The sequence below is a fragment of the Pinus tabuliformis genome, chromosome 6 (assembly GCF_031772625.1).
Source record: "Pinus tabuliformis cultivar Carrire ecotype Pingquan chromosome 6, CPIR1, whole genome shotgun sequence".
Classification (NCBI taxonomy): Eukaryota; Viridiplantae; Streptophyta; class Pinopsida; order Pinales; family Pinaceae; genus Pinus; species Pinus tabuliformis.
The window spans coordinates 930,757,897-930,783,545 of NC_142292.1; the positions used below are offsets into that span (position 1 = coordinate 930,757,897).

At 37.7% G+C, this 25,649-nt stretch overlaps 1 pseudogene; it reads right to left on the reverse strand.

Moving 5' to 3' along the window:
* Positions 1–252: 252 nt before the first annotated feature.
* Positions 253–25,649, reverse strand: part of LOC149261979 (uncharacterized) — a 44,468-nt pseudogene continuing 19,071 nt past the window's right edge.

Sequence of the window (25,649 nt, forward strand, 5' to 3'; positions counted from 1 at the left end):
AGGAATAAATTTAAAATTGATAATGTAGAAAGTATTTTAATATGATAAATATATTTGTTCGTTTAGGGTAGTTCAACTGGTAATGGTTTATGGAATTTCATTTAATGGGAAGTTTTGAGTTCAAATCCTGTACTATTCCCGAATCCAATTGAGAAATTAGACATGATAAAAATATAGTCCTACCAAACTTAAAAAAAAAAAATTATGATAAATATATTTATGCCCATAAACATGAACCATAGTGATGCCCTGCTAGTTAAGCTTATAGGTTGATACAGTGACACTGTCGGGCATCCACCCAGCGTTGCTCTTAAATTCCTGTGTCTAAACCTCTTCTGGATGCGTCTTGACATATTTTCTGAAGTCTGCCGGTCCAATGAGAAAACCCATGTTGTCTGCAAATATGCCGCTTCCCTTCCGGATCAAGCCCTGCTCCTTCAGCAGCAGATAATCCGGCATGTAACGGTTCTTCCAGTGGTCCAGAAAGACGAATTCGAAGAAGGGAGCGTCCGTCTCTTTCAGAAATTGCTTAATGGTGCCCAAATGCTCATCGAATTTTCCTTCCACCACTCATCGAATTTTCCTTCCACCACTCGCACCTTGGACGATAACCCTGCATCCAACAAACAAAATCATAATTATAGTTTCTTTTCAGTTAAAAAACACGCTAGAATGCAAAAAACCTAGTACATATTGTATGTGTATCATTGCAACTTGTATATAGTAGAGATAGTGAGAAATAATTATAGTTTCTTTTCAGTTAAAAAAACACGCTAGAATGCAAAAAAACCTAGTACATATTGTATGTGTATCATTGCAACTTGTATATAGTAGAGATAGTGAGAAAGAAAAACATCCTGATGTAATAGTTTGATCTAGTCATACTGTGAGGTTCCATCTTGGCACTTCCAAATATAGCAGATAAACATTTAAAAGAAAACTTGTACTTATACCAAATTTATACTTATACCAAATCTAATATGAAGAAGTAATCAGAAACAGTCAAAACAGCAGTTGCAACCAGAAGCGATAATGCATGGGAAAACAGTAAAAAGAAACAGATATCGTTTAAGTAGGTACTGTCATGGAGCCAATATCCATGTACAAGCTACCTGTCCAGGAGTGTGATGAACATTTTGCTAATATGGTTTCCCATTCTCAATTTAGACTGTGAATTTATTGGAATTTTTATCAATATCAAATTATAAAATATTTTGGAATTTTATAATTGAAATAAATTTAGTAGATTGGGAGAATATTTCGAAATAAATTTAACAAATTTTAAGAATAATCAACCACATTAAATTATAAAATATTTCAAAAATCTACGATCAACAAATTCAGCACCTGCATGCTAGATGATTTGTGTGGCGATTTGGCAATTGAGGGGGCTCATCTCCACCGCTAGTAGCATACTCTTCGGCCTCTGCATCTGCGACACGATCCTGACAGCAGAGTAACCGCAGTACGTCTTGATCTCGAGGGAAAATCTAGGATTGCATTTTGCAGGGGCTGAATCAAGAAAGGCATGTTGGAAGAATCACCACGCCTCTATGGAATCCGTAATTTCCACACTGGGGATCCTAGTTACTGATTTGTAACGTTTACCAACACTTGCGGGTTTTGGTCACTATTACATGTAGGGGGGTTTTAAGACAATATTTGAGTCAATTTTCTTAACTTAAGACAAAAAGAAACTTGTGTATTGTCTTAAATATTGTCTCTAAGCGGGTGTCTCAAAATATAATGTCTCAAAAATTTGTCTCTATAAAGACAATATAGAACACATATTATTATTGTCTCTATAAAGACAAGAATTATTTTCTATTAAGAGACAGTTTGATTTGTCTCTCTAGAGACAATTTCATTTGTCTCTCTGGAGACAACTTCATTTGTGTCTCTTTAGAGACAATTATATTTTTGTCTTTTTAGAGACAATAGCTGAGATTAAAAACATATTGTCTCTATAGAGACTATATGTCCATAATTCAAACTATTGTCTCTCTAGAGACAATATAAAAAATTATTTAAAAATAAATAAATAAAATCATTTTGAATGTTCTTTCAAAGTAGTTTCACATTCAAAGTTCACAAATAGTACTCGTGTATGAGAGAAACCACCACAAAAATTCCTGTCTGATAGAAACCAGCGCATATGGGTTATTAATATTACCTTTGTTTAGCAAGAGGGGATTCAATTCATTACTAAATTTAAGCCCAAGCTTTACTGCTTCAAATGGGAGTCAAAAGTTTGGATTTAAGATGCTACCTTAGCTTTGATAAGCGTTCCATCTCCCAGTTTTACTATAGTTAAAGAAGAATCTGTAGACTGTTGAATGGAAACGACTTTAGATTTAGACAATGTGAATCTTTATGCAGAAATCAATCGAGAGCCCAATTAATGAAATGGTGATACCTTTATGTGTTCGACAGACAACATACCCACAAGAATACCCAGGCAGGCTTGATAACCACAGTTATCAACTGTACAAGATTGTAGGAATTTCATTGGTGGCAGGTATGGGTTAGTTTTATGCTTAATCATGTTATCAAAAATATAGCTTCGTCGCTTAACTAGATTACGTAGTATTATAGAGTGAGTATGATATCTAGAACTGGATTACACAGTATTATAGAGTGAGTATTCTTTCGCTTGAATGGTCTGTAATGGAACATTTTTATGCCTGCCCAGTTATTTTAACTTCTTTTTCAAAATATTTTTGATCATTGTTGAAAATTAATACTCTGAACAGACTCATCACAAATGTTCTTTAACTGATCACTTATCAAAAGCTTGTGAGGTTTCTTATGTAGGCTGTGAATTGTTTTGATTTTAACCGAGGAAGACTCGCTTATTACGTAGGGTCAACCAATAGTTTTTACAACGGAAACATTGACAGTTGCAATAGAAAGTGTCCCAGATGAAAACAATTTTGCAAAGGGAGGATTTGTCCAATATACAAGGTATTAGCGCTTACTTTATAATATCATTTATTTTGATAGTCTAGCAGGTACACTGTTCATTGTAGCCAATTCCACCGATGAAAACATCTGCACAGTACCCAAATCACATATAGAGAAATGTGATAATGCTATTCTAAGCCCCAAATACAAATCAGAATTAAATGTCGGAACTCAAGAGCAAACTCCAATGATACAAAACTAATTGAATCCGCCAATCCCTAAATATGCAAAAACATCTTAACAAAGCTATTCAAAAGCATCATCATCGTCATCTGGAAGGGTTTGGGCTGCAACTGCTACAAGTTCTGCCTCGTACTTGACAACAGAAAATATTTTAAGCCAAAGTTCCAATATTTTAGAAATGGAACAAATTATTTCAATAAAAGTTAACAAAAAATAATAAGAAAATAGCATTCTACTTACTGCTACTGGGTTACAAGGTCTATCTGAACCTCAGGAGGAGCAAGAGCAGGTGACTCCACAAAATGAAGGTTTGGATCCCTATAAAAATAACCCATTATAGAATCAATGCAAATTTTTTAATATAACATTCATATTAGGGAGCATCAGAAACTAGATTAAAGGCTCACCCTGAGAGCATATGTGCCAAGTACAGGAATGGCTTCTCAAAGTTGTAGTTACTTTTTGCAGATATCTCATAGTATTGAAGATTCTTCTTTCTATGAAAAGTAACTTGCTTAGCTTTCGCGTGCCTATTCTTCACATCAACATTGTTTCCACAAAGAACAATAAGAATGTTCTCACACACCCTAAAATTCACAAGATATTTAGCTAATCGGTTCAGGCAGTTGTGCCACCACACAATTAAGGAACCTTCATTTCTACTTAGAGATCCAACCCCTCTGCAAAAGAGATACCTGCAAAGATCTTTGTGCTACGTTGGGACATTCATGTAAGTCAATCGTGCAGTAACATCAAACATGATAGCTTTACATTGCCCATGAATACTGCAACAAACAAAATCCCAATCAGTAAATAAGAAGGAAACAAATAAATAGAAGTGGAAAAACACGGAACCCTCGCCAATTCAATCAGGGAAATGCCAACAGAAACAGGAAAAGCAAACCAGTATTGATCAAAACAACCAATAACAGGGTGTGTCTATAAACTCAAAATTAAACTAAATTAAAATTAAAATAAATATAAGTGGAAAAATACAGAACCCTCGCCAATTCAATGAGGAAAATGCCAACAGAAGAAGGAAAAGCAAACCAGTATTGATCAAAACAACCAATAACACAGTATGTCTATAAATTCAAAATTAAATTAAATTAAATTAAAATTCAAAATAAATAGACATAAATGAATAAAACAGAGTTTTGATAAAAAGGAACCAAAAAAGGGCTCATAGTTGCTCCATTGTTATTGATATTGAGGTTAAAATGTGTTGCTACTGAGCCCACACTACATACATATCAACACGGGAAAATAGAATTGATAAGTCAAAAGTTCTCTTGGGATCGATCCAAGTTTAAATCCATGTAGGACCTTTTTAAACAAAAATTTGAAAAGGCACCCCAAAAGCTCAAATGTATAGTGCTCCAATCAATAGGTGTCTACTACACCTACAGAGGATGACAAAAAACACTACTTTCGTAAAGTCCCAAGAGACTTGATTTCAAGTGAAAATCAAAATTAGTCTGGCAAAATACAGAAATGGGAAAATAATCAAACTAATTATTGACGTACCTTAACCACATTTTGTCATTAAACCTTACCTGATTGAGCTATAAAGTTGGGTTAGCATTTCATCCTTGGCTTTCTCAACTTGACAAAGCACCACAGCCTGCAAATCATCAAATCATCAATTCAAGTATCATGGACTGAATAAACACTGAGATTCTGTATGGTTGTATTGTGTGCTCATCCACATGGATGTCTTACTTTGGGAACATTTGCAACAAGACTATTCAGAATAGCTTCCACATAACCACAGACTTCTTGAGCCATCATTCTGAGCTCCTCCTCTGGATCTACAAGCCTTCTTACCATGGTTTCCTGGATTATAAACAAGAAAATCAAACTGAGGTTGAATATTAAGTTGGGAAATAATTTTTCTATTCTCATCGTTGTACATGGTCATGGTCTCCTAGGCTAAAATGTGTATTGATTCTTAAATTATTTAATAGCAAACATTTTGATTATGTACATGTGCAACTTACGATGGAACTTTATGTGCTTCATTGCCTATATGCAAGTGTTTCAATACAAGCTATAGTTGTTCACGATTATACTTTAGGTTACATAAAGTAGTCTTGGCCTCTGGCCAGCTAAATATTGCCTACCCTCTACCTTATATCTATTTAAGTTTTAACAGTGGAAATAGTTTGTCTTGAAGATCGAAGAAAACTCAAAGGATGTTAGTCCTAGTTGAAAGCAAAGACTAGCAATCTATTTTCATTTTCTGCTAAATAGTTCTCTACCAGAGAAACCAAATTTTTTGGTTACCTGTAATTATTCATAATTTGAACAATTGTCCAGCAGCACAATGCCTACTTATCTGCAATATAATTGTCCAGCAGAAAATAATGTGACTAGCATGCATTTGAATGCAGTTTACTAATTTTTTAACCTTAAACAGACATGTGAGTACTCGATAGTAAATCAAGACAATTCCATATAACATAATGTAATTCAGTTAATGAAGGCTTCTCACCAGATCATGCCATCATTATGTCAGTGGTTATAATATATACAATGTACAGTTGAGGAGGAACTTCTATTTATGGATATATAACAGTGAACTCAACTCAGCTTGCATTTTATTTGTCTCAAACAACCTATGAAAGGTTTGTTGTAGTATAAAGGGTGCATCTTTATCCAATGCTTTAATTGTCTTTGCAGGTTGACATTGTAATGGGCCAAAGGTTAATGACTCTATCTTCCAGCAAGAATTGGCAAGCAAATGAATTTCACCAATGGCTCCAACATAGAACCAAATTTCAGGAATGGAAGACTAGTGCCTTTCTTGCTGGGAATATCCTAAGAATGGTCCCTTCATGTAGGGGATGTCCCAGCGACATCCAATGAGCCGTTCCCACAAAACTGGAGATGCATCAAATGATATTTGTGGCATTCCTGTTCTCATCCCCATTCCATAGAAAACAGGTAAAAAACATAGGAGAATAGGGATGCCTCAAATATCATTTGAGAATCAAAGTCTATAGAAGGATGTCTCTAGAGGGGCTCAGCACTCTGTTACATTGTTACATTCCAAGCATATGTAATTATTCTGCTTCAGCTTCAGAAGGCTTATTGTAGTGTAACTGCCAGGTAATTTGTCAGAATTACGCCCAAGTTTTACTACTTCAAATGGGAGTCAGAAGTTTGGATTTAAGATGCTACCTTAGCTTTGATAAGCGTTCCATCTCCTAGTTTTACTATAGTTAAAGAAGAATCTGTAGACTGTTGAATGGAAACAACTTTAGTATTGAATCTAATCGTTCCTTGAGCCAATTATTTTGCAAGGGTATCCAGAAGCATACTCCTTTGCACGCATCGAACTTCATGATTTTGGCTGATAGACAGGAAAAGTACTTAGTATTACAAAACATGCGAAAAAAAAGATGACCAAAATAGTTAATGGGATAGAAAGTACATCATGTCATAGTGGCAATGAGGGAGTGTTGAAGCCATCTCCTGAAGTACACTCTCCAACAATGACATTTCCCATAGCTAAATTTGTTCAATTATTTCTTGTTTGATTTGAACAATTGCAGGAATATCTGGTAGGAGCCTTAACATTCTTGTTTGTGAGTCTATAAGACTCCTCAAAGAAACTTGTTCTGGTCCTGGTGGGAGAATGCTGACTAGACCCACATTTGATGTAGAAGGCATGTTATGGGGTTCTGGTCTAGGTGTAGATGGCATAACATGACCCTCTATACCAACAGATTGTGTAAAGGGCATGTTATGGGGTTCTGGTCTAGGTGTAGATGGCATAACATGAACCTCTATACCAACAGATTGTATACCTGTTGGAGTCACCCTAGAAACATCTTGCAAGGCATAAATATAAATAATAAGATGGAATAACAGATGAATAATGTTGAAATATGTAACTAAGTTCAGTCTTCATAATGACATATCTAATCACAATTCTATGTAATTTATGTAAAAAAAGGAAAAAGAAGATTATTTTTGTTATGACTTAGTCATGGGTTTCATGAACAAATGAAGAAGCAAGTCCCATTATAGAATGGCAATATCTCGGAAGACTCATTAAAAGAAGGTCATGAAGGTGGCAAATGATCAATTAAATGTATAGTAAAGTTGCAAATAATCATGGCAACCAAAATACTAATTAGTACAGATAGGTGTCCATGAGGTATGTATAATAATTTTCTTTTAAAGGGTCCATCATAAGATGTAGTAGGGTTGAATTTATGGGTTTATATTTTAAGAAATACCCTAGTATTTAGAAACCTTAATCTTAAGGTATTTGTTCCCTATGATTTGATTTCTAGGGCATGGGATAAACTCTAGAATGACATAAAGGGAAAAGAGTATGATCTAAGGTTTGAATTTAAGAAACCCTAAAAAGGCCTCTTGATTACATAAAAACCCTAAAAAAGTAACTTGACATCATGTTTTGGAATAATATATTGCTTGGGTTACTTGTTAAAATAGTATTGTATGTACAAGAAGAAAAAACGGATGGGGTTATCCATTTGAAGGCATGATGTAGCTCTTTGAAACACCTCATAAATCATGGAGTCGTTGTGCAAAAACTTTATTAAATATATGCCCTAGATTTCTCAACAAATAACATAATCAAACTCACATAAATAAATGGTTGAATCTTACATCTTGCATAACATTAGATGTATATGGGGGCATTAATGATCCCTGCATGCCAACAAAATGCACGCTTAGTAAAAACACAAATATTAATAAATATATATAGTGAAATAAGTTAACTAAATGCACAAAAATATTGATCAAGTTTTACCACTATCATTACCTTAGATGTTTTATAAGGTGTTATAGGGGTTGGAATGACTTTAGCGATTGCCTGCATTCCACAAACATAAATTAGCATAATATAATAAGGAATATAAGATAATTGAACATATAAAAGACAATATTCAAGCTTACCTCATGCATCATCATAGCAGCATCTTTCCCTCGTGCATTTGTTAACATTTCCATAAAAGTAGTGAATATCATTGAATCCCCCATAGTAGCATCGGTAACACCCATGGTTACATTCTTAAAAAAACACATAATAACATAAAAATAAGAAAACCTTGATCAAAAAACCGATAATAAAATAGAATCGGTAACACCAAATATGTGTTGAGTGAGCATTGAAGATTTGTCCAACACTTTGAGGCAAGCTTATTCGAGTGTTCCAACAAGCATTTAACTAGTCACAAACAAACTTTTGAAGTATCATTTTAAAGTTATTTCTAAAAACAAATCCAACCTCTAACTAAATCAACAACATAAATAATACAAATACCAAAAGCAACATAAATACCTGGTCTGCCATTTTGTATAGAATAAAGTAATAGAAATCTGCGAAGAAAAGTTTGTGGACACTAGTTAGGATCATTACATAAATAAATGTTGAAATATATGACAATGTGTAAAACCATAAAATTATTCTAAAATATGTTGGTTTAAACTTCTATGCATGTAATACTAATTTCATTGAGGAGTTCTCTGGATTATATTACAAAGGGTAACGCACTATCTTAAATTGTTGTCGCATAATGCAAAGTAATCTCTATAGAATATCTCCTTGTTGCCTATAAACATTACTTCACTATCTCATTGCAGCCACAATCAACTCCAAACCAGAACTTGCTTGCCTCAAAACCCCAGACCATACCTCAAGATGATTTGCCGCCACATAAAAACCTTAGGGGTGATTCGTTGCCATAAACAATCCCTTATAGGTGGTTCGCTGCCACAATTGATACCTCAGGGATGATCTATTGTCATCAACAGAGCCTTAGAGGTATCTTTCTATCTTAGAATTGCTTCATAGACATATTTCTTCCACAGTGAAGCCTCAGATTTAATGTGCTGCTATAGATAATGCCTTAGAGATAGGCCAATGCCTCAGATAATGTCTCAGGGATGATTCACTGCCCAGATAATGCCTCAAGATAGTTTGCTGCCACAGTTAGTGTCTGTTCGATCATTTATATAACAACATTCAGAAGTTGGATTAAAGTGAGAGATTTTAAAAAATTAAATGAAATTCTGGTTGGTTGACTCTCTGCAATTATGGATTGAAACCAACGAGGTTCCATATATGGTGCTCAAAACATAAACAGTGTTCCTAACAAACAAGCATCATTTTGTATATAAAATATTTAAATAAATTATCACCAGTTTATATTAAACTGTGAAATCAACATTTGAAAAGCAATGCATATGAAGCATATTAAGCATGCATGGAAACTACTAATCGGAGTCCAAAGAATTATTATGGTAGATGAAGCGATATGGTGTGCTGCCTTAGAAGAGCACCAATATGAAATAAAGAACCCTTAAATATGCTTGGAAAATGAAAAGACATAAAATAATGTAGAGTACTGGTGGCAGAGAGGGTATAAAAACTCATAATTATGTTTAACCCACCAATATAGTTAACCACACATGGAATAAGTGAATTCAAATGAATGACAATGCAGTGAATGCCCATGAGCTCTGGTTTCATCAATTCATGAGTAAATGTTGGTGTGGGATTAAACCAAATAATGCCAATTTCATGCCTCATACTTCTCAAAGACCCAAGCTACAAATATCATGGCTTGGTATTATACCTATGCGCAGATTTGTGGAGATTTGAGATGTTCAAAGGAGAATCAATCATATTTCCATAACACCCCTCTAGAACCTATTTCATGCTAATGAATTAGAGTCTAGTGCCAAACACATGATCACATATCCAAGAAAAAGATCATCCCAGTGCATCTCCTAGAATGGTGGATATCAAGTGACTCAATGTGGCCATTTATTGCACTGAAGTTGAAATATATAACAATGAGCCAATGTGGGGTGCATTTTCATAAAAGGATGACCTCATTTCTCAAAACACACCCAAAGGAACTAGGATTGTTACAATGTTGTATGTTGGGTTAGGGGGCAACACTATCATGTTATAAGACACAATTGCATATAAAAGGTTATACTCCATGGGATACATAAAGAAAATTCCTTTTCTTTTCTTAATTAGAAAGGAGACAATTTTTCATTGACAAGAAAGAATTGCTATTTAGAGAGGAGGCATCATCCAATGAAGTTCAAGATGGTGAAGAATAAAACATACAGTACATTTTAGCTACTTCTGTTCAGGAAAATCCCATATCACTTGTTAATAATGAAACTCACGAGTATGGGTTTAAGAATTCAAATGCAATTGAAATATATCAAGATCATGTAGTTGAAAAAGAAGAGCAAATTGAACAGGTTTACAAAAGTGAAACTCACGATGATGAAGAACGAAAATCACATAAGAATTATAACAGTAGCCAAAATGATGGTTGTCCCATGTTGTCTAATGCAGTTTCTTTGAAATTTGGAGATCATCAACTGATTCATTCATCATACGATGAACCTCAAGAAGCTTATGAGAATATTTGAGTTTCAGATGTTGGTCTGCAACCTCATAACTCAGTTATTGAGGATGAAGTTCATGAAGAAAAATTTCATTATTCAAAGTCCAGACAATGACAAACAGTTTTATGGCCTTGATGAATTGTATGGTTCGAAAGTGGACAGTGTCTCTAGTATGTATGAGCCAATGCCTAGTGGTTCCCAGCATGCAGGTGAGTCATCTCATTACAAGGTTGATTGGATTCATGTCTACACACAAATAGAGAGCGATACTTCAAAGCAGAAATTAAGTTTTTCATGTAATTATAAAGAAACAGAACCAGACACGGCTCAGGAAATTGTTGATTCTTCAAATAGTTTTGAAGGTAGTATTGATGTGTTCGCTAGTTCAGGAATGCCTTGACTCTGTTCTAGTTCCCCTAGTATTAATATTAATGATGTGTTCCCTTTGCTATAATGATTTCAATACTCCATTAAACAAGCCCAACCTTGTGAGAGATTTTTCAGCGAAAATCACATGGAGTACCATTTGTCGACGCGTTTAAGCCCAACCTTACCGACAGTAATGATGTGTTCCTTGTTCAGGTATGGATGAATCTGTTCTTGAAAAAGCAGTCACAGTTGAGGAGACTGTTCAAAATAAAATCAATTCTTAAGACAATACTGATTTGTTCCCTTGTTCAGGTATTATTCTTCAAGAAAAAATATGGGTTTCCTCTGTATTTATAGTAATGATGTGTTTTCTCCACATTTATAAGTGTTTTTACTCCATGAAACACAACCCAGCCACTAAATCTATGCTTGAGCATTGATTAATTGTTAGAGTATGGGTAATCTCCACTTAAGACCACATGGCGAACCACTACCTTTATGTCTCCATATACATAAAGGTGTGCTACTTTAGAAGAGCACCAATATGCAATAAAGAACCCTGAAATATGCTTGGAAAATGAAAAGACATAAAATAATGTAGAGTACTGGTGGTAGAGAGGGTATAAAAACCCAGAATTATGTTTAACCCTCCAATATAGTTAACCACACATGGAATAAGTGAATTCAAATGAATGACAATGCAGTGAATTCCCATGAGCTCTAGTTTCATCAATTCATGAGTAAATGTTGGTGTGGGATTAAACCAAATAATGCCAATTTCATGCCTCATACTTCTCAAAGACCCAAGCTACAAATATCATGGCTTGGTATTATATCTATGTGCAGATTTGTGGAGATTTGAGATGTTTAGAGGAGAATCAGTCATATTTCCATAACACCCCTCTAGAACCTATTTCATGCTAACGAATTAGAGTCTAGTGTCAAACACATGATCACATATCCAAGCAAAAGATCATCCCAGTGCATCTCCTAGAATGATAGATATCAAGTGACTCAAGTGATATCAAGTGCATATCCTTGCTTGAATTCTTTGTTTGGATTGCACATTAGTGATCCATTAGATATGCCCAAGATTATGGAGAGTACTTATGCATTATTTTGTTAAGGTATAGTTGATTCTCTTATAGAAAATATCTCAGAGATTGTTACAGAAGCTGCATGCAAGTAGGAACTTTACCAATTAGATAATCCTTTGAAGACCCATGAGGTTAAAACGGGATATAATATAACTGTGGAAAAGAATGAAGTTGAATATGGAGCATGCCAGGAAAGCATTTTTATTGCTGATGGCATAAATGATGCAAGTCCAATTAGAGAACAATTGTTTGATATGCACAACAATGAAAAACATGAGTGATTCATTGAGCCTACAAAAATTGAGGGAAACAATGGCGAGGAAGCTGGAGAGACCCAAAATTTCAAAGTTGCAGAAAATATACAGATTGTGGTGAGAAAGCAAGAACCTTCCCAAATTGATACTCCGTTGAGGATCCCTGAGGTTACAGAGGGATATAATATATATCCTTGTTTAAGCACCTGATTTGGCCTGGACGCCAGTATTCCATCCAAAAGTTCAGGAACTTAGAAAAAGTTACAATATATCCCCTTGTTTAAGTATGAATGAATCTCTTCTAGAAGACAAGGATGTGTGCAATCATCAACTTTCCTTGGATAATCCATTGAAGAGGCTCGAACATGCTGAGGAACCAGAATATGATACCCTAGTGAAAAATATTGAGCTTATAGAAATTGATGTGACATCAGAGACTAAATATTTGTCACTGCATGTCCCACTTGGAGACCATGTGTGTGTCATGGAGAAGGATGCTACGGTTTTGGATGGGACAGATCATTTTGAAAGTATTCTCCTCACATAAAATCCTATAGAATCTGGAGAAGTAGCTGAGGGTTATACTATTTTGGATGATTTGAATGTTCCTAGTAAAGGGGATTCAAGAAGAACCAAACTTGTAGACAGAATACTAACTTTGAGCAATAGATTACAAAGTTTGCAATTGGACTTACAAGGACCATTCCCTATATTGTTGATAAAGAAAATTTCCATATTATATGTGATTTTATCTTGCTGGTAAAAGCAAGTTGTGTGTGATATGGACCTATTTCATGCTAAAGAATTAGAGTCTAGTGCCAAACACATGATCACATATCCAAGCAAAAGATCATCCTAGTGCATCTCCTAGAATGGTAGATATCAAGTGACACAATGTGGCCATTTATTGCACAGAAGTTGAATTATATAGCAATGAGCCAATGGGGAGTGCATTTTCATAAAAGGATGACCTCATTTCTCAAAACACACCCAAAGGAACTAGGATTGTTACAATGTTGTATGTTGGGTTAGGGTGCAACACTATCATGTTATAAGACACAATTGCATATAAAAGGTTATACTCCATTATTAATTTAAATTGTGATGCTAATTTACAACTAATTATTGAATTTTTTGCATTACAACACTAAAAAGAAAATATAATTGAGTGAAAAAAGTGGAACCAACATCACAAGAAAAACCCAATATGGTATGATGTCCTCTTGAAGAAACCAACCATGTCAAATGTGAGGAATATCAAGAGAGGATGAATGTAGAAAAACCCCTAAATCTTGCAAAAATGGTGAGGATCCTAAAGTAGAAACACTCCTAAATCTTGCAGAAATAGTGAGGATCCTAAAAGAAATACTCTAAAGCTACGTGATAGATAATGAAAGGATAATCCAAGAGAGAGAAAGACCATTAGAATTGAATGCATTGTTGCTAGAAAATCTATCTGAAATTCAGAAGCAATTGCTACAAAGACCTAATGATACCAATGATTAATTTCAAAGATAAAGATTCGTTGAGAGGTTAAAAAACACATATTATCTACAAATAAAATGAGGAAAATCACCTCCATAAAAATACACCATGCTAAAAGGATAGATACATCTAGTAACAAATCATTATTTGATTTGTCTAAGGTTGGGATAGTCAATTCATATGAGCTTCTTGGAAATGGTTCCAAGAGTGAATTACATAGGAAAACTAAAAATAAGCATTCCTGAACAAAACTTCCTTGAAGGAGAATAGATTCAAATGACAATAATGCAAGACTTTAGGAAATGGTACCAAGATGAATTTCTTAGCCAAGATAAAACTATAATAGAAAGATATAAGTGTGAAAAAATACTAGATAGTTACTTGCATAACAAGAAACAAGAGAGAATAAAACCACCAAGAAATTAACTAATGAACGAGAGAGACAAGTCAAATTTCTAATAAAATCTAATAATATGTTATTGATGAACATGAATGCAATATATAGACTCTGCTAGAGACCAATTAATTCAAATTAGGTTGGGGTTCCATGTTCATGCACTAGTATAATTCAAAAGTACTTTCCCTAATTGGAAAACACGTTAAATTATACTCACAAACCCAAATATACCCTGAAAATAATCCCAATGCGTACATCTACACCATGAAAATAATCCCAATTCCTACAGCTATACCAATGAATACAGCTACGCAAGGAAAATAATACCAATGCCAACATCTTTGCAAGGGAAATACATCAAATTGAAAGGAAAATAAACTCTTTGCTGTCTTCCATGAAACTTCTAGCTCAGCTTCGAGTTCCTTTGCAAAATAACAGTGAAAGCCCCAGCATATAAAAACTAAAACAATTTAGCGCCAAAAAGATTTTCGGCCTCTACACTAAAAACGTTTTGGTGGTTTCAGCTGTCTTGTTTCCATTTTAAGATGGCTTAGCCCATTGTTTCCTACTTTTTCCCGCCCATGTCTCCCACTTTTCATAAGAATGAGGGTCTTAATATCTATCTCCTGCCACCCACAAATAAATGAGTATGTACTCTGCTGCCGTTGGACCTCATGCGCTTAATGCCCATCACAGAAACCCTAGTCTGATGGCTCTCAAAAATTGATGTTTGTCTCTCCATTTTCTCGACAAACCCTCCATTGCAATGGGGCAAACGAGGAGGAAGTTTTGGTTGATGACGAGGAGGAAGGTTTGGTTGTAGAAGCAAAGGTGTTGGTTCATTGCAGTGTGGAGGAAGGTTTGGTTGATGAAGATGCAGCACCATTTTCTAGTGGATTCGTAATGGAAAGTCATGGCAAGAATCAGGCAGGGAATGGAGTAGTTCCGCCAGGCCCACCGCTGGATTCTGTTCCATCAATTCCTCCAAAAATCCCAATTTCTCGTGCCATCTGGAGAATCCTTCTGGAACAAATCAAGGCGATTCTTTAGCCATCTCTTAGCACAACAGAAACAAAGTGACATTGGTGTGACACTGTCACCATCTTCGTGAATCTGCAAACATTTCTCAATCTTTTTCATTCCTCTATTCCTTGTAAAAACCCTCTCTGTTCCTTGCAAAAACCCTCTCTGTTCCTTGAAACCCTCTATCTTTTTCGTTCCTCTATTCCTTGCAGAAACCATCTCTGTTCCTTGAAACCCTCTATGTTCTTATATATACTTTTGAACACAAAATGGCAAAACCAAAGTAATTAAGTTATCAAACCAATGAGTCATGAGTGATCTTGCAAAGCCATCACCATATATAAACTCTCCAATTGCATTCCCTCTGTCAGAAAGAGTCTCACGAGTCCATAATTCTATAGGGAGGCTTGGGAGCTTAATCTAGATGAGTTTATTAGCAGGTGTCTTCATCAGTGGGTTATAACCGATATACCACTTATGGAGGGCTAGGAAACTCTTATCATGCACCCACGGGATAGAGAGGATTTTCTTAAGATCTTTCTCATCAATGAAATGAAAGCTATACCAATCTTTCATTAATCTCACAATTGTAGGAATATATCCAAGAAATTGATTCCATCGATGCCCAAGCCATGCACGCATCTATGACTCATCCATATCCGGGAAATGCCACTTTCCAACCAGGGCTCTCTTCTGTAAGCTTGTAATTCGATCAGCAAGGAAAACACTGTGAAGGTTCCATGCAAAGGGTGGTTGTTATGCTCTTAACCTGCAAAATAATACCCAGATACAGAATATGCGAAGAAAAGATACCCAGATCACAGAATATGCGAAGAAAAGATACCCAGAACACAGAGTAGCAATGATTTTATTATTCAAAGAGCAATGTTCACATGCCTCTTCGAGGGGGCAACCTCCAATAGAGTAGAGCTCGATTACAAAATAAGACACAATTCCCCTCGCAGGGAGTCTCTATCCTTTATATATGGCTCATACATGAAATACCGTGGGCCAATACCGTGGGTTTTATTAATACCATCTATCTAATACTACGGCCCATTTGCAACTAACTGTGGTCCCGTCATTAATTGCGGGTTAACCACTTACAAATATTAATATGGGCTTTATTGACTCTTGACTATGACGTGATCCCATGACATAAATAAGGGGGTTAGGGTGGGACCCTAACATGCCCTCCCCCTTAAGACTAGCCTTGTCCTCAAGGATGAAGCTGCGGAAACTGCTGAAGAATAGTGACTGGTTCCCAAGTTGCATCTTCCGGAGAGGTGTCTTTCCATTTGACGAGGACTTCCTTAATCATGCGGCCGCGCAGGTGCTTGTCTCATGTGTCTAGAACCTGTTCGAGTTGAAGCCAGATTGACCCTTCTTCGTCCAATTCAAGTAGACTGGTTTGAACTCGGCAATTGTTCCCAATCACTTTTTTGAGGCATGATACATGGAAAACTGGATGGATTTTTGCCGTAGGTGGCAAAGCCAACTTGTAAGCAACTTCTCCAATGCGCTGAAGTACTTGGTATGGTCCGTAGAATTTTGGAGAGAGCTTTTGACAACCCTTGTCTTTGAGTGATGTTTGCTTATATGGTTGCAGCCTCAAAAAGACCTGATCCCCTTCTTGAAATTGGCGCTCTGAGCGATGTTGATCGGCCTGTTGCTTCATGCGGTTCTGAGCTTGATGAAGATTCTCGCGAAGATGGGCTAGCATGGTTGTGCGGTGTTGTAGGAGTTGATCCAGTGCTTATACTTTGGAGCACCCCTTGAGATAAGAAGTAGGGGAAGGCGGAAGTTGACCATAGATTGCTTCATAGGGAGTCATTTTGGTGGTGGCATGATAGTTGGTGTTATACCACCATTCAGCCAGAGGTAACCACTGTACCCAAAGGTGTTGCTTTTCTGAAGTGAAACACCTAAGGTAGGTTTCTAGACATTTGTTGATGGCTTCGGTTTGACCATCTGTTTGTGGATGATATGAAGTACTAAGTTTGAGTTGAGTGCCTTGTATTCGGAAGAGTTCCTGCCAAAAATTGCTGGTGAAGATCGGGTCACGGTCGGACACTATAGAAGTGGGCATGCCATGTAATTTGAAGATCTGATCCATGAAAGATTGAGCAACCAAAGTTGGTGTAAACGGGTGGGGTAGGGCACAGAAATGAGCATACTTCGACAGTCGGTCCACAACCACCATGATGACTGACTTGTTCCCGGACTTTGGAAGACCTATAATGAAATCCATAGAAACCTCCGTCCAAATTGATGCCGGAATGGTAAATGGTTGTAATGTGCCTGGTGTGTTGACGGTTTCCCCTTTGTGGCGTTGAAAGACATCACATTCTGCTACGAAAGTAAGGATGTCCTTTTTCATGCCTGTCCAAAAGAATGATCTTCTGGTGCGAGCATACGTCTTCTGAAAGCCCGAATGTCCTGCAATGGGAGATGAGTGCAATTCTGCCAAAATGCGACTTTTGAGGGTGGATGTTGGTGATATTACGACTATGTCCTTGTAGCGAAGAATATCATTCTGCCACGAGTAGCCCTTGCTGGAATTAGGATCTACCTGCAATTGAGAAATGAGTTGGGAGAGCCCTGGGTGTGAAAACCATTCCCTGCAAGCCTCTTCAATCCAGTCTGGAATGGGAAGGGAAATTGCGAGCAGAGTACTTTCCTCCTCAAATTGGCGTGATAATGCATCTGCTACACTGTTGTCATTCCCTTTCTTGTAAATGATCTCATAATCATATCCCAGCATTTTGGCTAACCATTTATTTTGTTGTGGGGAGGATAGGCGTTGCTCCAAAAAATATTTAAGACTGTGATGATCTGTGCGGATTTGGAAACGTCGCCCCGATAAGTAAGGTCGCCAGGTCTCGACTACATGTAAGATGGCCATTATTTCCTTCTCGTAGGTTGATTGGCCCAGATTTCTCCCACTGAGTTGTTGGCTTGTGAAGGCCAATGGTCGCCCTTCCTGCATTAAGACCGCCCCAATACCTATACCCGAAGCATCACATTCAATGACAAAGGATTTGGTGAAGTCAGGTAGTGCTAAGACTGGAGTGGAACACATGGCGTTTTTGAGAGCGGTAAATGCCTGTTGTGCTTCCTCGTTCCAGAAGAAGGAATTCTTCTTTAGGAGTTGAGTGAGGGGCTTCGCTATGTGGCCATAGTTGCAGAGAAATTTACGATAATAGCCTGTGAGACCCAAAAATCCTCTCAAGCTCTTCAAGGTCTTAGGTTGAGGCCATTCTTGCATTGCCTAGATCTTTTTGGGGTCCACCTTGACACCTTCACGCCCCACAATGTGGCCCAAATACTCAACTTCTTCCATGCCAAACGAACACTTAGACATCTTAACAAATAATTTATGCTTGCGGAGCAGTTGCAAGAGTAGATCTACATGCTGAAGATGTGCCGCCCAAGTGCCACTATAGATGAGAATGTCATCGAAGAAGACAAGGACAAATTTTCTGAGATATGGTTTGAGGATGTGATTCATAAGGCTCTGAAAAGTAGAAGGGGCATTACAGAGACCAAATGGCATGACCAGGAACTCATAATGGCCTTCATGAGTTCTGAAAGCCGTCTTGGGAATGTCGACTTCCTTCATGCGAATTTGGTGGTAGCCGGAGTGAAGATCCAACTTAGTGAAGAATTGAGCCCCATTGAGTTCGTCCAGCAAATCGCCAACCACCGGGATGGGAAATTTATCTTTGACTGTCAACTTGTTGAGGGCCCTGAAGTCGGGACACATCCGCCACTCCCCGTCTTTCTTGAGGACCATGACCACTGGGGATGAATAAGGACTAATGCTGGGACGAATGACACCTGCTTCCAACAATTCCTTGATGATTTTTTCTATTTCATTCTTTTGGGTGAACGGATATCTGTATGGCCGCACATTTGGGGGTTGGGCCCCTGGAACCAAGGTGATGCTATGATCATGTTCCCCTCGCGAGGGTGGAAGCTCATGGGGCTTGTCAAAGACCGTCTGATGGTTATTTAAAATCTGTTGCATCTCAGGATGAATTGGCAGAGACATGGTTTCGACTACCTGGATGGCATTAAATTGAGCTACCACTCCATGATGGCCCTTTTTTAACAATTTTTCCATCCTATGCGAGCTGATGATAGAGGGGGCTCCCGCCTGGAGTCCACGGAGGGTATGTGTGGAGTTGTTCTGCTTAAAACTCATATATAACTCCTGGAAATCCATTGTGATTGGCCCAAGAGTGTGGAGCCATTCAACACCTAGGACAATGTCACAACCCCCCATGTGTATGGCAAACATGTGGGTTTTCAACTGATAATCCCCCATTTGAAGTTTGACATTTTCACAGCGGCCTTCACATTTCATTGTGCCCCCATCTGCAATTTGGACTTGGAAGTTAGAAACTGCCCGTACAAAACAATGCACTGCTTCGACGATTTTTTGATGGATGAAATTATGGGTACTTCCACTATCAATCAAGACTACTACTGGGCGATGTTTAAGAAAACCCCTGATTTTGAGAGTTTGAGGGGAAGAAATTCCTGCCAACACATTTAGCGAAATAACTGGTTCGTCAGATACAATCTCCTTTTGGTTGTCTTCTTCGATCTCCTCCAGTTCCTCAAGTGGTGGATCTTCCTCGGTGGAGCTGTAGTCAGTGGCATCTATTTGAAAAAACTTGGGCTCCTTGCATTTATGACCCGGGGAATATTTTTCATCACAGTAGTAACATAGTCCTTGCTTCCTTCTTTCGGCCATTTCCGCAGGTGACACCTTTTGAATCTTAAGTGTCTGAGTCGTGTTGGGAGCCTGTGGGGGACGACCTTTAGCGGGGAAGTTGGGGCGGCTGGATTGGGCTGTTAATGCACGTTCCACCTTACGAGCTACCTGGAAAACCTCTGTCCACGTGGCAGGGTGGTGGAGTAGAACTTGAGCTTTGATGGCTTCTTTAAGACCGCTGATAAAACATTCCATGTAGAACTCATCTGTGAGACCCTTAGTGCGGAAAGCTAAGGCTTCAAAAGCGGTAATATATTCATCCACTGTACCCGTCTGTCGGAGGTTAGTGAGACGCCCCAAAAAAGAGTCTTCCTGTTCAAAGCGATTTCGAAGAGCTTTGGTAAATTGGGCCCAATTCTAAAAAGGTCCATTGCAATGCTGATGCCATTCCCCCCATTGCCATCGTTCATTGTCCAAGTACATGGTCCCCACCATAAGCTTAGTCCCCTCATCTAGGATATGATTCAATTTGAAATACTGCTCCATTTGTGCTAGCCATGCGGACGTGTGAGAACTGTCAAATTTATGCATATCCAACTTGGGAGGTCGCTAACTAGGTGGTGGATGGGTGTGCCAGACGTGAGGAGAGTGGCTAGACTCACCCTCATGGTATTCATGGCCCTTATATGCCTCCTCGTGGGCTGGCTCCTTGCCCTTCGAGAGTGCTAGCTGTACCTGGAGACTTAGTCCGCGAATCTCAGTTTGGATGTTGTCCATCACAGTTTGGATGGAGGTCACAGTGTCTTCAATTTTTTCCATCCTTTCATTGGCCATCACTTGAGCGCGAGTTTCTACCATACACCAACCTGATGAAAAATTGGGACCGCCTAAAAATTTTTACTAATAAATTGAATGGTACCACCTTGCTCAGCTCGTCGTCCTGATTCTGATGGGCTAGATCACCAATAAGCGCCCCGGAAGATCTCAGACTCTTTTTTTTTTTTTGGAAAACTCCTAACGGAGTTTTACTCCTTCTTGATCAATACTGCAGTCGCCAAATCCTCAAAATGTCAATGCTGCCAAAAGTCCTGCGAAAAGTATTCCCCTGTATAGGAACCCTGCACAACAACTCCGATCTGGTGGATCTGAGAGATTTGAATGGTGGAACAACTGCTGCTGCAGATCTGATGGAGCTGTGGGACTGATGTCTGCTGCTGAAGCACGTCTTTGCACATGCGGATCTTATGTGTGATCCCCGATAGAAAAAGGAACTATGGTCTAGAGGAGTGTCAGGTTCTACAGATCACAATATACATAAGGGTCTGACAGTAGTACTCGGCCCAATGTTTCAGGGCTCTAACTAAGGAGGATCGACCGTACCCTTAGCCGTACAACCCGACTACTCTATCGTATGGGCGAGTAATCTCTCCGAGTGCTATTCTCGGTGTACTGTAGCAACAAGACGGCCGAAGGTTTATCTATGGCGAGGTTTCAAGGGAGCCTAGGGGGCTTCCTATATACCCAGAGGGTACGTGGAAGACAGTCCGTGCGCGGTTCTGTCTAATGCGCTACTACTCAAAGGGGTACCCACAGGGGTTACAAGGGAGTCCAACAGACGTGACCACCTCTTGTATTTCCTGCGTGCATGCCTCCCCAAATCTGCAGGTTTATGCGCTCAACGACAGATCCCATGGTTTAAAGACGCCGGAACACGTCTCTAGCCAAAAAAAAATTTGCTAAAAATTGGAGATCCCACCAAGCCCTGCAAAGTGCTCTGATACCACTTGTTATGCTCTTAACCTGCAAAATAATACCCAGATACAGAATATGCGAAGAAAAGATACCCAGATCACAGAATATGCGAAGAAAAGATACCCAGAACACAGAGTAGCAATGATTTTCTTATTCAAGGAGCAATGTTCACATGCCTCTTCGAGGGGGCAACCTCCAATAGAGCAGAGCTCGATTACAAAATAAGACACGATGCCCCTCGCAGGGAGTCTCTATCCTTTATATATGACTCATACATGCAATACCACGGGCCAATACCGTGGATTTTATTAATACCATCTATCTAATACTACGGCCCATTTGCAACTAACTGTGGTCCCGTCATTAATTGCGGGTTAACCACTTACAAATATTAATATGGGCTTTATTGACTCTTGACTATGACGTGATCCCATGACATAAATAAGGGGTTAGGGTGGGACCCTAACAGTGGTGCAGTAGTCTTCATGGGCTGCTGATATTTTTTACGTCGCGGGAAATCATCCCCACCACCTTCCTTATTCCGTGTCATATGGACAGGAGGTATAATTATGTTTGCCACCTCAGATTGCCAATCTTTGCATAATGATCCACTACCAAAGGCTTTCTCTGCCTCTATAACAACCTGCACCAATGCTGACAAAGCAGACACATCAGATGGGATTTCCATATGTGCTACAGAGAGGGACAAAGAAAGTACTGGAGACATCTCGTCCTAAAAAAGAATGACACACGTAGCTCATAAAGTTAGGAGGATAATAAAATCTACAGGAAATATAGAGGGATTAGATATACGGATAGATATGGAAATGGTAGTGAGAAAATCCTATCAAATTCGCTTAAGTGGAAATTTTTTAAAGTTGAATATTTTCAGGGAAGTACAACCTTACGCACTGATGAGAAATATGTGCGAGTGTATAAAAACCGATAGAGCTAATTAAAAATTTAAAATTAGCTGATGAAAGAGATCACGTCATAGCCAAAATGACGGTTAATAAAGTCATTTGGAATGTGCCAACCCAAGTGTCATGAGTACCAAAACATGAAAACTCGAGTCCATACCATTCCAGAGAATTCCAGAGCAAGGAGTTGGAAAATCGAAACCTTACCGAAAATTAACCCCAGAAAAACTAGGAGACCTACAAACCTAAGGACCCATCTAGAACCCTGAACCTAAGATCTGTCCAAGTGAAATGAAAATGGAAAAGCCTTAGACTGTAGTAGGAAATATGCTGAAAAAAAAATACCATAGTATCATGGAAATCAGGAATAATCAGGACAACAACATATACAGCTATAGCATATACACCAGGAATTCCCTATTCTACAGTGAGCATTAGTGCATGGCCGAGAAATAATGAAATGGTTTGTAAATATTGTGCATGGGAATTTCGAAACAAAGACTTCCTTAAATATCAGGTAAGAACTCTCCAATAGTAATTCTAACCGAGCAAAAAGCATTTCATCTTTACCATATCCATTGCAAGGAGTAAGGAACCACTCAGACTGAAACTAAAAAACCATAGAGAGGATATGGAAAAAACTAAAATATAGTAGCACAACTCATCAGATACAGGAAGGAGAACTGATACCATACCTCTGTGCTCTGCAAGAGGCCTTCATTGCAAAAAAGGAGAAGCCCGAACCATCAATACCGCCCGCAAATCCAGACCCAACGAAGAATGCTCCTCTTCAACAGGAAATCTCAGAACCGAAATAAGACTGATACTCACTTAAACGGGGAAATAAGGTTATCAAATACCCATCTGAAGCAAAATTAAGATGACCAGAACCATACTTTCTCCTAATATACTCCAAAGAGTAAGACAGAAAGAAAAGGTTCAGTCCATGCTAAACATGGATGAGAAAAGAAACCCACTCAGGATGATGAGAAGAGGATTAAAACCGGCAGGCATCTATAATCATGGAGACTCAAATCTATGGTCATGGATGCGAGTAAGGAAAAAGGTGAAAGTTCAATGAATGAAATGAAAATGCGAGAAAGTCCTGCAATTGTCAGGCCATAACTAGTATGCAAGGCGCCAAAAAAGATCTAACCAATTTAGAATCATACCACGCACTAGGCAGAACAAAAAGGGAAAGGCCATACGCTAGACTAAAGATGGCCACGCGCAGCTACAAGGATAAAAATTGAGATCCACTCATCTAGACAAGAAACATTAATGGTAGACTAAGAGAAAAATGATGTTATGAATCATGAAGACATCTTACCTGAAAAAAAAAGACACACATAGGGTAGCTGGATATAGGGAATGCCATGCACAGAGACATGGGTCGTAGCCATAAATCAAATGCAGAGAGATATTCCGCATTCAAAGCCACGCGCCGAGAGATGGTTCAAGGCATAAGGCCTCGCACAGAGCAGCAGAGTTCTCATGTTATGCTTCAACTTCCATTTTCACTCAAACAACTTTATCCATCGCTGCGAGCCATTGAAATCCTACAATTTGGCTGTGTACACATGTTCTCTAAGATAGCATTAACCGAGTTAATAATTTAACTAGCATTGGAAAACTAAGTCAATACTACCTAATTTAACTAGCATTTATTTTCAAATAATCAAGTATCAAAACCAACGAGTTATGATGATATCTATGTGAATCATAAAAGTAAGTCAATACTACCCAATTTAGCTAGCACTATAAATATTATTCAAAGACACAATGATAAGCATTAAAATTTTGTTGAATACATCTAGTTACTTGTCATGTCTTCACTGCTAAGTTTTGGTACAATTATAGAGTATCACATTGTGATGTAAATGTAGTCTAAATTAAAATTTTTAAATTACACCATTTATTACTATATCTACTAAACATAATACAATGACCACAAGGTACCACTACTCATAATGACATGACAAATAATTGAGCTACCACTATAAAAACTAGATTTTCATTACATAAGTAAATTAGGGATTACTTTTCCACATGTATAAAAAAATATATAGATATAGTTTCCCATTGTTACTTCTATCACACTACTTATGACAACACTTACTTTAAGACAATCTCCCCTTAACAATAAGGACATGATTATTGAAGCAACCTAATTTAATAATATAAAAGAGAAACACATTTATTATATTGGGACAAATATACTAACCTTGGATCTATCAAGGGAGGAATGGGGTCATATTACTATAACTGAAAAGCTCTTTTACAACGTGAACTTTTGAGTAAATTTTTGCATCATATTTATCATCTCAGCACTTATAGATCTATGTGAGTTCTCTTAAACAATTTTATCTTAATTTTTTTAAAACTAACATCAGACATTAAGCCAAGCTGACTATTCACTTTCCAAGGTAGAGAATATGTTAACTTGGCAGTTACCTGCATTATAACTTAATATTAAATACTATTCTTAATTTTTTATATTAATATGAATGCTTCTAATGTTTAATATATTTTTATGTAGATTAACCATTGAATAATTAGTGAAGTATCTAATCAAAATAATTTACACATACCAATCCAAGGCATTCAATAGATGGTTAAAGTAGTGGTTGGGAGGAGTTCATTGTCAAAATCATCCAAGGGTTTCCAAACTAGAGAAACAAGGGCATGTGTTTGATTTATGGGCTAACGTTTGAAAATTCTCTACAAGAAGAGGAGTTGGTGGGAGTCCTTATGGCAAGGGCTTGCACCTCTTCCTTTATTTCTTAAAGTGGGCTTGAAATAGGTGATTATAGATATATCATACATATAATATGCAAAGCTCTCACAACACAATAATATTGACCATTTGCATGAGACATAACTTAATTTATTTTCAATATATTTTTTCTTTAAAAAAGGCAATATATGCTACCATGATGCAATACAATGATTCACCAACACTGGGCACCAAAAAAATGAATTGGACCATGGATGTTACATACGATCACAATCATCTACGATAAACTATGATTATTAGCCACTCTGCAATCAAAGGCACAATGCAGGGAC